Below are 12497 nucleotides of genomic sequence, written 5' to 3'. Positions count from 1 at the left end.
CTGGTGTTAGCTACTCAGAGCCTCAGCTTCCTAATATGTAAAAAAGGATAAAGAATCTCATAATTTTGAGAGGGAAAAAAGCACATGGGCACTCAAGAATTGACACATAACAGATGTTCAATGAGCCTTACTTTCCCATCTCTCTTCTGCCTATACTGGCCCTAAACGAAGCTGTATGAAGTAGGTTCTCACTCTGCCTTTCCACTGTGGCAACCCTAACACCATAACCATAGAACCTTAGCACCTCTCCTCTCACAGATGTATGATGTCGCTGTGCTACCAAAGATCAAAATAAGGCCAAACAGAAAATTTTCAATAAAGCATAACTTCAATGATAGCCTATTGGAGGATCAAATATATACATATTATTAGTAGAGAGTTTGAATTTCCACAAACTGAGCACAATCACGTAACCAGCATCTAGATCGAGACACAGAACATTACCAGCTTCCCCTCTCCCAGAAATCTCACCTGTGGTCCTTTCCAATCACTATTCCCCCACAAGGGAAACCATGATGCTGGTGAATTTTGCCTGTTTTTGAACTTCATATAAATGGAACCACATGTGTCTTTTGTGCATGTCTCCTTTTGTGCCATGTAATGATGACTCACCTGTTTTATCTGTAAGGGTAGATTGCGTGTTATCATTGCTGAATAACATTTCCATATGGGGACTATACAATAGTTAATCTATCTATTTTACTAATGATGAATATTAGGGTTGTTGCCCATTGTTGGCTATGACAAATGGTGCTTCTATAAACATTCTAGTTTATATCTTTCAGCAAACATGCTTATGGGCTTCCCTGGTGGCTTAATGATAAAGAAACCACCTGCCAATGCAGAAGACATGTGTTCGATCTCCGGGTCAGGAAGATCTCTTGGAGAAGGAAACGGTAACCCACTTCAGTATTCCTGCCTGGAGAACTGCATTGACAGAGAAGCCTGGCAGGCGACAGTCCATGGGGTCAGAGAGTCCGACACGACTGCGTGACCAAACAACAGCAACATCAAAGCATACATAATGGATTAATCTGGGAAAACTGACCTCCCTATAGTATTAAATCTTCTAGAACATGAACATGGTACATCCTTCCTTTTATTTAGGTGTTTTAAAATGATCTCTCAAGAATGTTTTATGCTTTTCTTTGAAGTCTGTCAACATCTTCCCTTAGATTCACTCCTAGTGTTTTATTAATACATTTTTGATGCTATTGTAAATGGTATTGGGACTCTGTGGGACTTTAAGGGGGCTTCCCAGGTGGCTTTCATGGTAAAGAACCGACCTACCAATGCAGGAGACATAAGAGATGAAGGTTCGAGCCCTAGGTTGGGGAGATCCCCTGGAGGAGGAAATGGCAACCCACTCCAGTATTCTTGCCTGGAGAATCCCATGGCCAGAGGAGCCTGACAGGCTACAGTCCAAGGGGTTGCAAAGAATCGAACATGACTGAAGTGACTGACTGACTGACTGGGATTTTAAGGCGATGGAAATTTTCAATAGCTTGACCTTTATTGCCTCTCCAGACAAGGAATATAAGATTTCCTTCAATTAAAATTGTAGAAGGAGGAAAATTATTCCAAACTGTTAAAGCTGGCAAAGGGGAAAACAAATGTGATCAGAAGTTGCAATTAGTCCATTTCAGTCATCAGTGACAAATTCCAGCTTTCATCATCAATGGTATCTAATAAGCCCTAAGAAACCCTTTTCCAGAAAAGTACCCAAAAGAAACAAGTTGAAATTCTGTGGTTTATGTAAAATAGATTAATTCTCTTGATCTTTGGCCAGAGTTTAGTACTTTCTCTGATTTCAAAAATTTGAAAAGGGAGACAAAATCCAACATTTATATACTCTATTATGTGTCAAGTACATTTACATAATTATCTCTTAATTCTCATGATAAACCCATATGCTGTTAGCATTTACTCAATTTTACAGTTGAGGAATCTGAAACACAGAGAGATTAATGCCCCAAATCACACTCCATCAGTGATAGAAATGCAAATCCAGGCCTGACAGATGCCAAAGGTAATTTTCCCCTCCTTTAAAAGTACATTAATTAGTATCTTTTCAACTATTAAAGGAATGTTCATTATAGAAACTCTGAAAAATATAAAGTATGGACAACTGGTTTTTATAAATACATATTTTTCAGTTAATATTGCTTCATGGTAACTACCTTATAATCTTACATATTCTTCTGACATCATTCTAATGTATATATAATTTTTTATCAGTTAAATCCAGCATATTTTTTTAACCAACTATCTTTCATGCTGGACCCTTAAATTTTGTGTGTGTGGGTTATTCTTTTTTTATTAATTAATTTATTTTAATTGGAGGCTACTTACTTTACAATACTGTAGTGGTTTTTGCCATACATTGACATGAATCAGCCATGGGTGTACATGAGTTCCCCATCCTGAACCCCCCTCCCACCTCCCTCCCCATCCCATCTCTCAGGGTCATCCCAGTGTACCAGCCCTGAGCACCCTGCCTCACGCATCGAACCTGGACTGGCGATCTATTTTACATATGATGGACCCTTAAATGTGTTTTTCATAGAATTGATAACTCTGCAATGAACTACATAGGCATTTGTATCATTACAACTTTGCATACACTTACAATTTCTCCTTTATGATAAATTCCTCAAAATATTCTCCCGGGTTAAAGGAATAGACATATGTGAAGGCTCTTTAATATACCTGGCCAAGTCCTCCCCCCTACACCTGATGCCCCACGCCCTTGAGATGGGTCACTGTTCCCCCTCCCCACTGTCTGAAAGAGTGGCCACCACTTCGTCTTTGCCTGTGTTGGGTTTTATCACTTAGAAAAATACGTAACAAATTGGATAGGTTTAAATCATATAAATTTATATTTCTTTAATAGTGATGTTAGACATTTACTTCTAGGCCACATGTATTTTCCCTTTTGGACACCACTGTTTCTCAGAATATGGTTTGGTAATTCTGGATTACCTGTGTTAGAATGCTGAGGTGCACAGGGAATAGGCAGATTCCCAAGTTTCAAACCAGACTTGATCAGACCTTAGTTGGTGGCCTAAGAGGGGAATCTGATTCAGTTAGTGCTTTGCTATCAATTCATATGCTTCTAGACTTTGATAACCACCATCTTCCTCCATCCTGCCTCTGCCAAGTCTGTCCCTAGGAGCCACAGGCCAATAGCCAAGTCTTCATTCCGTGAGAAGCAATAATCCTCACATGATGCTCTTGCTCATCTATATCATGTCAAATGTGCTTTCAGGTACATTAATAGTTGCAGAGAGACTTGTTGAATGTAATTATTCAATCCTGGCCATGTGAATAAACTACAACACAGTTTCAGTGGTCCAGGGTAGGCAGCCACTGTGAATTTAGCCTCTGTGCCAAGAGATCTTAAAAGCAGAAGGTACAATTTTTATTTTGAAGTGTTCAAAAAAAAAATACTGTAAAAGCTATTAAAGCTACACCTAGAAAGCCTAGCAAAATAACATGCCACCCAGCACTGGCCTCTGAGGGACAGAGGGGAAGTACACCTGGGTAGGCTGCTCAGCCTCTCTGAGCTCGCCCGCCTCCACTGACTCCGGTCTCATCAAATAGTGACAAAAGGATTGTTTTTCCTGAGGATGGCATGCGTATGTTTACAGGCATTTGGTTTCCGTTTCTCATGCCTTACAGGGAGTTCTAGGGACATAACATCTGCAGTGGTATTATTTGGGGGCCAGCTATTTTTTATTATGTCTGGGCAATTCAAACAAGCAAAACGTAATTTCATTAGCAGTTTTAGAACTTTATAGCCCAAGGAGTACCTATGGGTTTTTATTACCAAGAGGCCAAAAGAGCCAGGTCATAGGCCAGGACTGGTAGGATGAGCAGATGATGACACACCACGTTCTAAGATGCAGACCGTGTGGGAACCTCTTAAGGAAACAAGCTAAAAATGTCCTCTTCCTGGGAAGGAAGAGAAAACAATTTTATGTATGGAGCCCCTTAGTCCTGCAGGTGCTACATGATATTCATACACTCCCTCTTTATCCTCATGACACTGACCCAAGGTGGCTCTTCATGTCTTCATGTGGTTGGTACCCATGCCATGACGACTTGACCAAATGAAGGGTTGTTTTTACTTATGTGCAACATGTGTAGAGAAAGTGCCTTTGACAGAGTTGGTGCTTCATGGATGATCAGAGATGAATGAATGAACAAAGGAAGCAACAGCAGACACTGACCTGTGGCCTACTGATGCCAAACCCCCTCTTCCTGTTGCATCATGCTGACAGAGGGCTGGGCATCAGCAGAGTTGCCTTTTCTGGCCAGAAACTATGTGCTGGCTTGACCCAGAATGGACATATTGGAATGTCTATTGGACATATTGGAATGTCCATAGATTCATAGACATGCTCAAAATTTCATAATTTAACCACAGATCTCTCTCTCTCACACACACACACACACACACACACACACACACGCATAATCAGCGCTGGGATGCCCACTTCTTGAGCTCTACTGCCCCAACCTCAGCTGAGCTCTGCCAGGAAGAGAGCAGACAGGGCTCCCTTCACCCTGCTCCCAACCCCTCCTTGAACCCTGCCACTTTCCCAGCCCAGCAGAACTGTGCTTGCTGCTCTCTGCTGAAACCCAGGGAGGGAAATAATTTTCTTTCTAGCCATGCTGAGCACAGCATGCAGGGTAAGGCTGAACTCTGTCAAACAAACAATGCAGAAAACCCAAATTAATACTGAGATGGACCCAATTCTCTGACAGGCGTGTTAAATGTGATTAAAGCTGCATAGCATTCCCCGCATACCCATCTGCTGCATTGAGGAGCCCACAGCTGTTCTAATTTCCGACGACATACAGTTTCTTGTCAGTTGTGGCAAAAGCATCTCATCTTGCGCAGTCTCCAGGCCCTCCCTCCCTCATCGGCTGGCCCTGGCCAGCTTCTCTAAGCAGTCGCTGATATCCACATGCCTCTGGCCGCGGGTCTGTGGAGGAATGTGTGAGCCCTGGCTGGTGCAAAAATGTGTGATCACAGGGAAAGCTTAGCGCTTTGGCGGCTGGAATGAATCTCTTGGATCCTAAGCTGTGGTGACGCCACCACCTGCGGCTCCTGCTGGCTTAGGCTGTGGGGTGAGAGGAAAGAACAGGGACGAAGCATTTTGGATGCTAAAGGGAGCTGCCCCTGAGCAGCCCACCAGCTACCACAGAAAGAGCTACCACAGGAACAGATTCTGAAAGCTCTTGAAATCCAGTGAGATCCTGAAGGCTGAGGATCCTGGGGAGAGGCAGAGAAGCAGAGACAGATGGGGTTCTACTGGGTGAGGGAAGGGGAGTCCACAGAAGCCACTGGAGACCTTGAGACCCAAGGGCACAGAAAAGGCAGAGGACAGTTCATTCCGGGATAAGAACCAGGCTGGCCAGCATCTTCATGAAAAGATTTTAAATGTTGCCCCCTATAGGAGTGTGGCCTTGAGCCAGGATACACACCAGGCAAGCATGGGATTGTTGCCCTATTTGTCCCTTTGACCAGGAGTCCTTGTGCAGTGAACCACCTGTGCAACCATACCCACCAGCTCTGGACAAAAGAAGAGGTCAAAAGTTACTTGGGGAGATCACCATCCGAAGCAGGGAGACAAGATGAGGGAAAAAATACCTGCCTTCAAGCAAACAATAGGAATAAAGTTAGCATATGAATGTGGAAAATACAAGGAAGCCAAAAAGAAGAGCCAGGAGAAAAATAGGAAAACAGAGTAGCAAGTGGATTCAAAGAAGTTGAAGTGTCTTCTTAGCTTCTGGTGGTTTGCCAGCCAGCTCTGGCATTCCTTGACTTGTAGATGCATACCAATCTCTGCTTCAGATGTCACAAGGCATTTCCCCATGTGCCTCCATCATCCTATGGCTTATAAGGACACCAGTCATATCCAAGGGAATTCTTTCTAAAGGACTGATTGTTGCTTTACATCCCATATGAGATGAAGCATCATAACTTGCTCCACCCAGTTGACCAGCCTGGGCAGGGCTATTGTTTTCTATTCTGGGAAAAACCTGGGCTGGGGCTTTTACTTGTCTCTAAAACAATTCATTTTTTCCCTTAAAGCCCCTGTTTTTTAGGTCTGAAGAACCAGTACTATCACAAGCTAAATGCAGAAAACAACAGCTCTGGATTAAGAGAAAAACCTAACTGAGCATAACCCCCTGAGTTCTATCAAAAATATCAGAAGTTATGTATTGATTTTCTTAAAGAAAAAATATGAATTGAAAAAGAAAAGCTGGCCCATTATATGATAGCTACAGTTGAATTCAGTAAGCATTTGCTGGACAAATACTATATTTCAGGCAGGAAGGATGCAAGAAAAATAAAACATTCTGATGTCAAGGAGCGCCTGGTGGTGACAGAAGTAGTACCACAGGCAAGGCCACAGGACACCAGGGGACAATGTCAGGAAGTCACGTTCCTTCAAACCCAAGCTCTTCCTTCCCCTAAACTTCAGATCACATCTGTATCACTCTAAGATAACTACAAAATTTCAGTTGTCAGCTAGTAACAACACCAATTTTAGACCAGGTGTAAAATAATCAGATAAACACACAGATACATCTGTGTGAGTGTATATGTATAATACACATCAGATCAGATCAGTCACTCAGTCGTGTCTTACTCTTTGCAACCCCATGAATCGCAGCACGCCAGGCCTCCCTGTCCATCACCAACTCCCAGAGTTCACTCAGACTCACGTCCATTGAGTCAGTGATGCCATCCAGCCATCTCATCCTCTGTCATCCCCTTCTCCTCCTGACCCCAATCCCTCCCAGCATCAGGGTCTTTTCCAATGAGTCAACTCTTTGCATGAAGTGGCCAAAGTACTGGCATTTCAGCTTTAGCATCATTCCTTCCAAAGAAATCCCAGGGCTGATCTCCTTCAGAATGGACTGGTTGGATCTCCTTGCAGTCCAAGGGACTCTCAAGAGTCTTCTCCAACACCACAATTCAAAAGCATCAATTCTTCGGTGCTCAGCCTTCTTCACAGTCCGACTCTCACATCTATACATGACTACTGGAAAAACCATAGCCTTGACTAGATGGACCTTTGTTGGCAAAGTAATGTCTCTGTTTTTCAATATGCTATCTAGGTTGGTCATAACTTTCCTTCCAAGGAGTAAGTGTCTTTTAATTTCATGGCTGCAGTCACCATCTGCAGTGATTTTGGAGCCCCCCCAAATAAAGTCTGACACTGTTTCCACTGTTTCTCCATCTATATCCCATGAAGTGATGGGACCGGATGCCATGATCTTCATTTTCTGAATGTTGAGCTTTAAGCCAACTTTTTCACTCTCCACTTTCACTTTTATCAAGAGGCTTTTTAGTTCCTCTTTACTTTCTGCCATAAGGGTGGTGTCATCTATACAAATACAGTTTGTGTATGCATTAAAAAAAAAAAATAAGTGGGCATCAAAAATAAAACCAACTTTATGATACAATAGACCAGTTAGACCTAATTGATATCTATAGGACATTTCACCCCAAAACAATGAATTTCACCTTTTTCTCAAGCACACACAGAACCTTCTCCAGGATAGATCACAGCCTAGGCCATAAATCTAGCCTTGGTAAATTCAAAAAAATTGAAATCATTCCAAGCATCTTTTCTGACCACAATGCAGTAAGATTAGATGTCAATTACAGGAGAAAAACTATTAAAAATTCCAACATATGGAGGTTGAACAACATGCTGCTGAATAACCAACAAATCACAGAAGAAATCAAAAAAGAAATCAAAATATGCATAGAAATGAATGAAAATGAAAACACAACAACCCAAAACCTATGGGACACTGTAAAAGCAGTGCTAAGGGAAAGGTCCATAGCAATACAGGCTTACCTCAAGAAACAAGAAAAAAGTCAAATAACCTAACTCTACACCTAAAGCAACTTGAAAAGGAATAAATTATGAACCCCAAGGTTAGTAGAAGGAAAGAAATCTTTAAAACTAGGGCAGAAATAAATGCAAAAGAAACAAAAGACACCATAGCAAAAATCAACAAAACCAAAAGCTGGTTCTTTGAGAGGATAAATTAAATTGACAAACCATTAGCCAGATTCATCAAGAAACAAAGGGAGAAAAATTAAATCAACAGAATTAGAAATGAGAATGGAGAGATCACAACAGACAACATAGAAATACAAAGAATCATAAGAGACTATTATCAGCAACTATATGCAAATAAAATGGACAACTTGGAAGAAATGGACAAATTCTTAGGAAAATACACCTTTCCAAAATTGAACCAGGAGAAAATAGAAAATCTTAACAGACCCATCACAGGCACAGAAATTGAAACTGTAATCAGAAATCCTCCAATAAACAAAAGCCCAGGACCAGACTGCTTCACAGCTGAATTCTACCAAAAATGTCAAGAAGAACTACACCTATACTACTCAAACTCTTCCAGAAAATTGCAGAGGAAAGTAAACTTCTAAACTCATTCTATGAGGCCACCATCACCCTAATACCAAAACCTGACAAAGATGCCACACACACAAAAAAACTACAGGCCAATATCACTGAGGAACATAGATGCAAAAATCCTTAACAAAATTCTAGCAAACAGAATCCAACAACATATTAAAAAGATCATACATCATGACCAAGTGGGCTTTATCCCAGGGGCGCAAGGATTCTTCAATATCTGCAAATCAATCAATGTAATACACCACATTAACAAATTGAAAAATAAAAACCATATGATTATCTCAATAGATGCAGAGAAAGCCTTTGACAAAATTCAACATTCATTTATGATAAAAACCTTCCAGAAAGCAGGAATAGAAGGAACATACCTCAACATAATAAAAGCTATACATGACAAACCCTCAGCAAACATTATCCTCAGTGGTGAAAAATTGAAAGCATTTCCTCTAAAGTCAGGAACAAGACAAGGGTGCCCACTCTCACCACTACTATTCAACATAGTTTTGGAAATTTAGCCACAGCAATCAGAGCAGAAAAAGAAATAAAAGGAATCCAGATTGGAAAAGAAGTAAAACTCTCCCTGTTTGCAGATGACATGATCCTCTACATAGAAAACCCTAAAGATTCCACCAGAAAATTACTAGAGCTAATCAATGAGTATAGTAAAGTTGCAGGATATAAAATTAACACACAGAAATCCCTTGCATTGCTATACACTAACAATGAGAAAACAGAAAGAGAAATTAAGGAAACAATTCTATTCACCATTGCAACGAAAAGAATAAAATACTTAGGAATATATCTACCTAAAGAAACAAAAGACCTATATATAGAAAACTATAAAACACTAGTGGAAGAAATCAAAGAGGACACAAATAGATGGAGAAATATACCGTGTTAATGGATCAGAAGAACCAACATAGTGAAAATGAGTATATTACCCAAAGCAATCTATAGATTCAATGCAATCCCTTTCAAGCTACCAATGGTATTTTTCAGAGAACCAGAACAAATAATTTCACAATTTGTATGGAAATACAAAAAAAACCCTCGAATAACCAAAGCAATCTTGAGAAAGAAGAATGGAACTGGAGGAATCAACCTGCCTGATCTCAGGCTCTACTACAAAGCCACAGTTATCAAGACAGTATGGTACTGGCACAAAGATAGAAATATAGATCAATGGAACAAAATAGAAAGCCCAGAGATAAACCCACACACCTATGAACACCTTATCTTTGACAGAGGAGGCAAGAATATACAATGGAGAAAAGATAATCTCTTTAACAAGTGGTGCTGGGAAAACTGGTCAACCACTTGTAAAAGAATGAAACTAGAACACTTTTTAACACCATACACAAAAATAAACTCAAAATGGATTAAAGATCTAAACATAAGACCAGAAACTATTAAACTCCTAGAGGAAAACATAGACAAAACACTCTCTGACATAAACCACAGCAGGATCCTCTATGATCCACCTCTCAGAATATTGGAAGTAAAAGCAAAAATAAACAAATGGGACCTAATTAAACTTAAAAGCTTCTGCACAACGAAGGAAACTATAAGCAAGGTGAAAAGACAGCCTTCAGAATGGGAGAAAATAATAGCAAATGAAGCAACTGACAAAGAATTAATCTCAAAAATATACAAGCAACTCCTGCAGCTCAATTCCAGAAAAATAAAAGACCCAATCAAAAAGTGGGCCAAAGAACTAAATAGACATTTCTCCAAAGAAGACATATAGATGGCTAACAAACACATGAAAAGGTGCTTAACATCACTCATTATCAGAGAAATGCAAATCAAAACCGCAATGAGGTACCATTACCCACCAGTCAGAATGGCTGCTATCCAAAAGTCTACAAGCAATAAATGCTGGAGAGGGTGTGGAGAAAAGGGAACCCTCTTACACTGTTGGTGGGAATGCAAACTAGTACAGCCACTATGGAGAACAGTGTGGAGATTCCTTAAAAAACTAGAAATAGAACTGCCTTATGACCTGGCAATCTCACTGCTGGGCATACACACTGAGGAAACCAAAATTGAAAGAGACACATGTACCCCAAAGTTCATTGCAGCACTGTTTATAATAGCCAGGACATGGAAGCAACCTAGATGTCCATCAGCAGATGAATGGATAAGAAAGCTATGGTACATATACACAATGGAGTATTACTCGGCCATTAAAAAAATACATTTGAATCAGTCCTAATGAGGTGGATGAAACTGGAACCTATTATACAGAGTGAAGTAAGCCATAAAGAAAAACACCAATACAGTATACTAATGCATATATATGGAATTTATAAAGATGGTAACGATAACCCTGTATGCAAGACAGCAAAAGAGACACAGATGTATTGAACAGTCTTTTGGACTCTGTGGGAGAGGGCGAGGGTGGGATGATATGGGAGAATGGCATTGAAACATGTAAATTATCACATGTGAAACAGATCGCCAGTCCAGGTTTGATTCACGATACAGGGTGCTTGGGGCTGGTGCACTGGGATGACCCAGAGGGATGGGATGGGGAGGGAGGTGGGAGGGGGGTTCAGGATGGGGAACATTTGTACACCCATGACAGATTCAAGTCAATGTATGGCAAAACCAATACAATATTGTAAAGTAAAATAAATAAATTAATTAATTTTAAAAACAGAGAGAGGAAAAAAACCTTTATCATAGTCCTCCCATGCCCCAATCTAAGTTGAGATCAGCTGAGAATGTCAAATAGCACAGAAAAGTCACATCGAGAAAGCAAAGGCATTTTATCCTTAGTGAGGATAAGAAAAAAAAAAATAGTCATGTTTGAGTGCTTATCATGTGCCAAGCATTTCATTTATGTTTCACATCATTCTTTTATTTAATCCATGTATTTGGATTATCTCATATAATCCTTACCTTGACTCTGAGAAGAATGTCCATAATTTCCTCTTTTTCACCAGTGAGCAAGCCAGGGGTTGACAAGCAATTGACTCAATAAATGGCAGAACAAGGATTCAAACCTAGGTCTCTTGCATTCCAAATATAATCTAAGGTAAGGTTCTAGAATGAGCCCCAAGGTCCAGGCTGGGCTCCAAGTAACCAAATCAGCAGTTTTACATTAATTCTGATGGAGGAGAGAAACCATACAAGGAGACCAAAGTAGCTGTATCCAGGGGCGAGGGTGAGGCTGTCAATAGGAAATCAGGCTGCAGCTTGGAGGCCAAGGGTTCTGAAACCTTGGGGGAGGAGGGGAATCGAAGCTGAGCCTGGGGAAGGGTTGGACACATGATCTGTGAGTGAAACAGGGGTATCTGGGCTTCTAATCAGTCATTGGTGGGCCTGCCTGCCTAAAGGACAGTGAAGGTCTGGAAAAGACCCAGAAGACTCAACAAATTCTCACTGGGTCTTCCAAGCAGCTGGCACCTCCCTGGCACATATCCCTCTGCAGCACATAGAAGCACTTACCCAAGAAAGAGCCAAAGCAGGCCCCACGCAGGCAGCTGCCAGGAGTCCCATGCAGAGTCAGGCAGAGCTGGGTCTGTGACAGCTCTCAGACACAACACAGGTAGCTGCCTGGGGCGCTCCCTCGGAGAGGCCAAGCACAGTCCAAATAATGGACCACAGGCTTCAGTGGTCCTCCTGACCAAGCCTTTTTAGGTCACAGACGATGCTGTGTTTATACTCCCAGGGACGGAACATCCTTTGCTCATAGCCCATGCCCCACCCCCACCCACCACCTCCCTTCCTCTGGCAAATGGCTGGACTCTTAGCAAGCTGTGCAGATGTGTCGTGAATCACTGTCAGTTCAAGTACACAGTATTCCCTGACTTTAACCCCCATCTGCTTGCCCCACATACCTCCCACTCTAAGTGCGGATGGAAGCCGACTCCACAAAGCAGGAGTTCCCTACTCAGCCACAGTCAGCCACAGCAGGCAAGGCAGCCACCAAACTGGCTGACCAAGACCCCGGATGCAGAGCCAGTGCCAGTTTTGCCCTAGAAGCTTGAGATCCCCACAGCCCTGTGAGCAAGC

The 12497-nt window shown here is 41.5% G+C and overlaps 1 long non-coding RNA gene across 1 annotated transcript in view; it reads right to left on the bottom strand.

The window, feature by feature from the left end:
- The window catches only part of LOC132345934 (uncharacterized), a 120015-nt gene extending 107805 nt beyond the window's left edge, over positions 1 to 12210 (bottom strand). Inside the window, exon 1 of the long non-coding RNA XR_009495525.1 lies at positions 11931 to 12210. This is a non-coding gene — a long non-coding RNA (uncharacterized lncRNA). The remainder of the gene's footprint in view (positions 1 to 11930) is intronic.
- Positions 12211 to 12497: the final 287 nt, after the last annotated feature.

This window comes from Bos taurus, chromosome 8, assembly GCF_002263795.3.
Source record: "Bos taurus isolate L1 Dominette 01449 registration number 42190680 breed Hereford chromosome 8, ARS-UCD2.0, whole genome shotgun sequence".
Classification (NCBI taxonomy): domain Eukaryota; kingdom Metazoa; phylum Chordata; class Mammalia; order Artiodactyla; family Bovidae; genus Bos; species Bos taurus.
The sequence above is the reverse complement of the archived record's forward strand: the minus strand, read 5'-3'. Positions and strand labels throughout refer to the sequence as shown.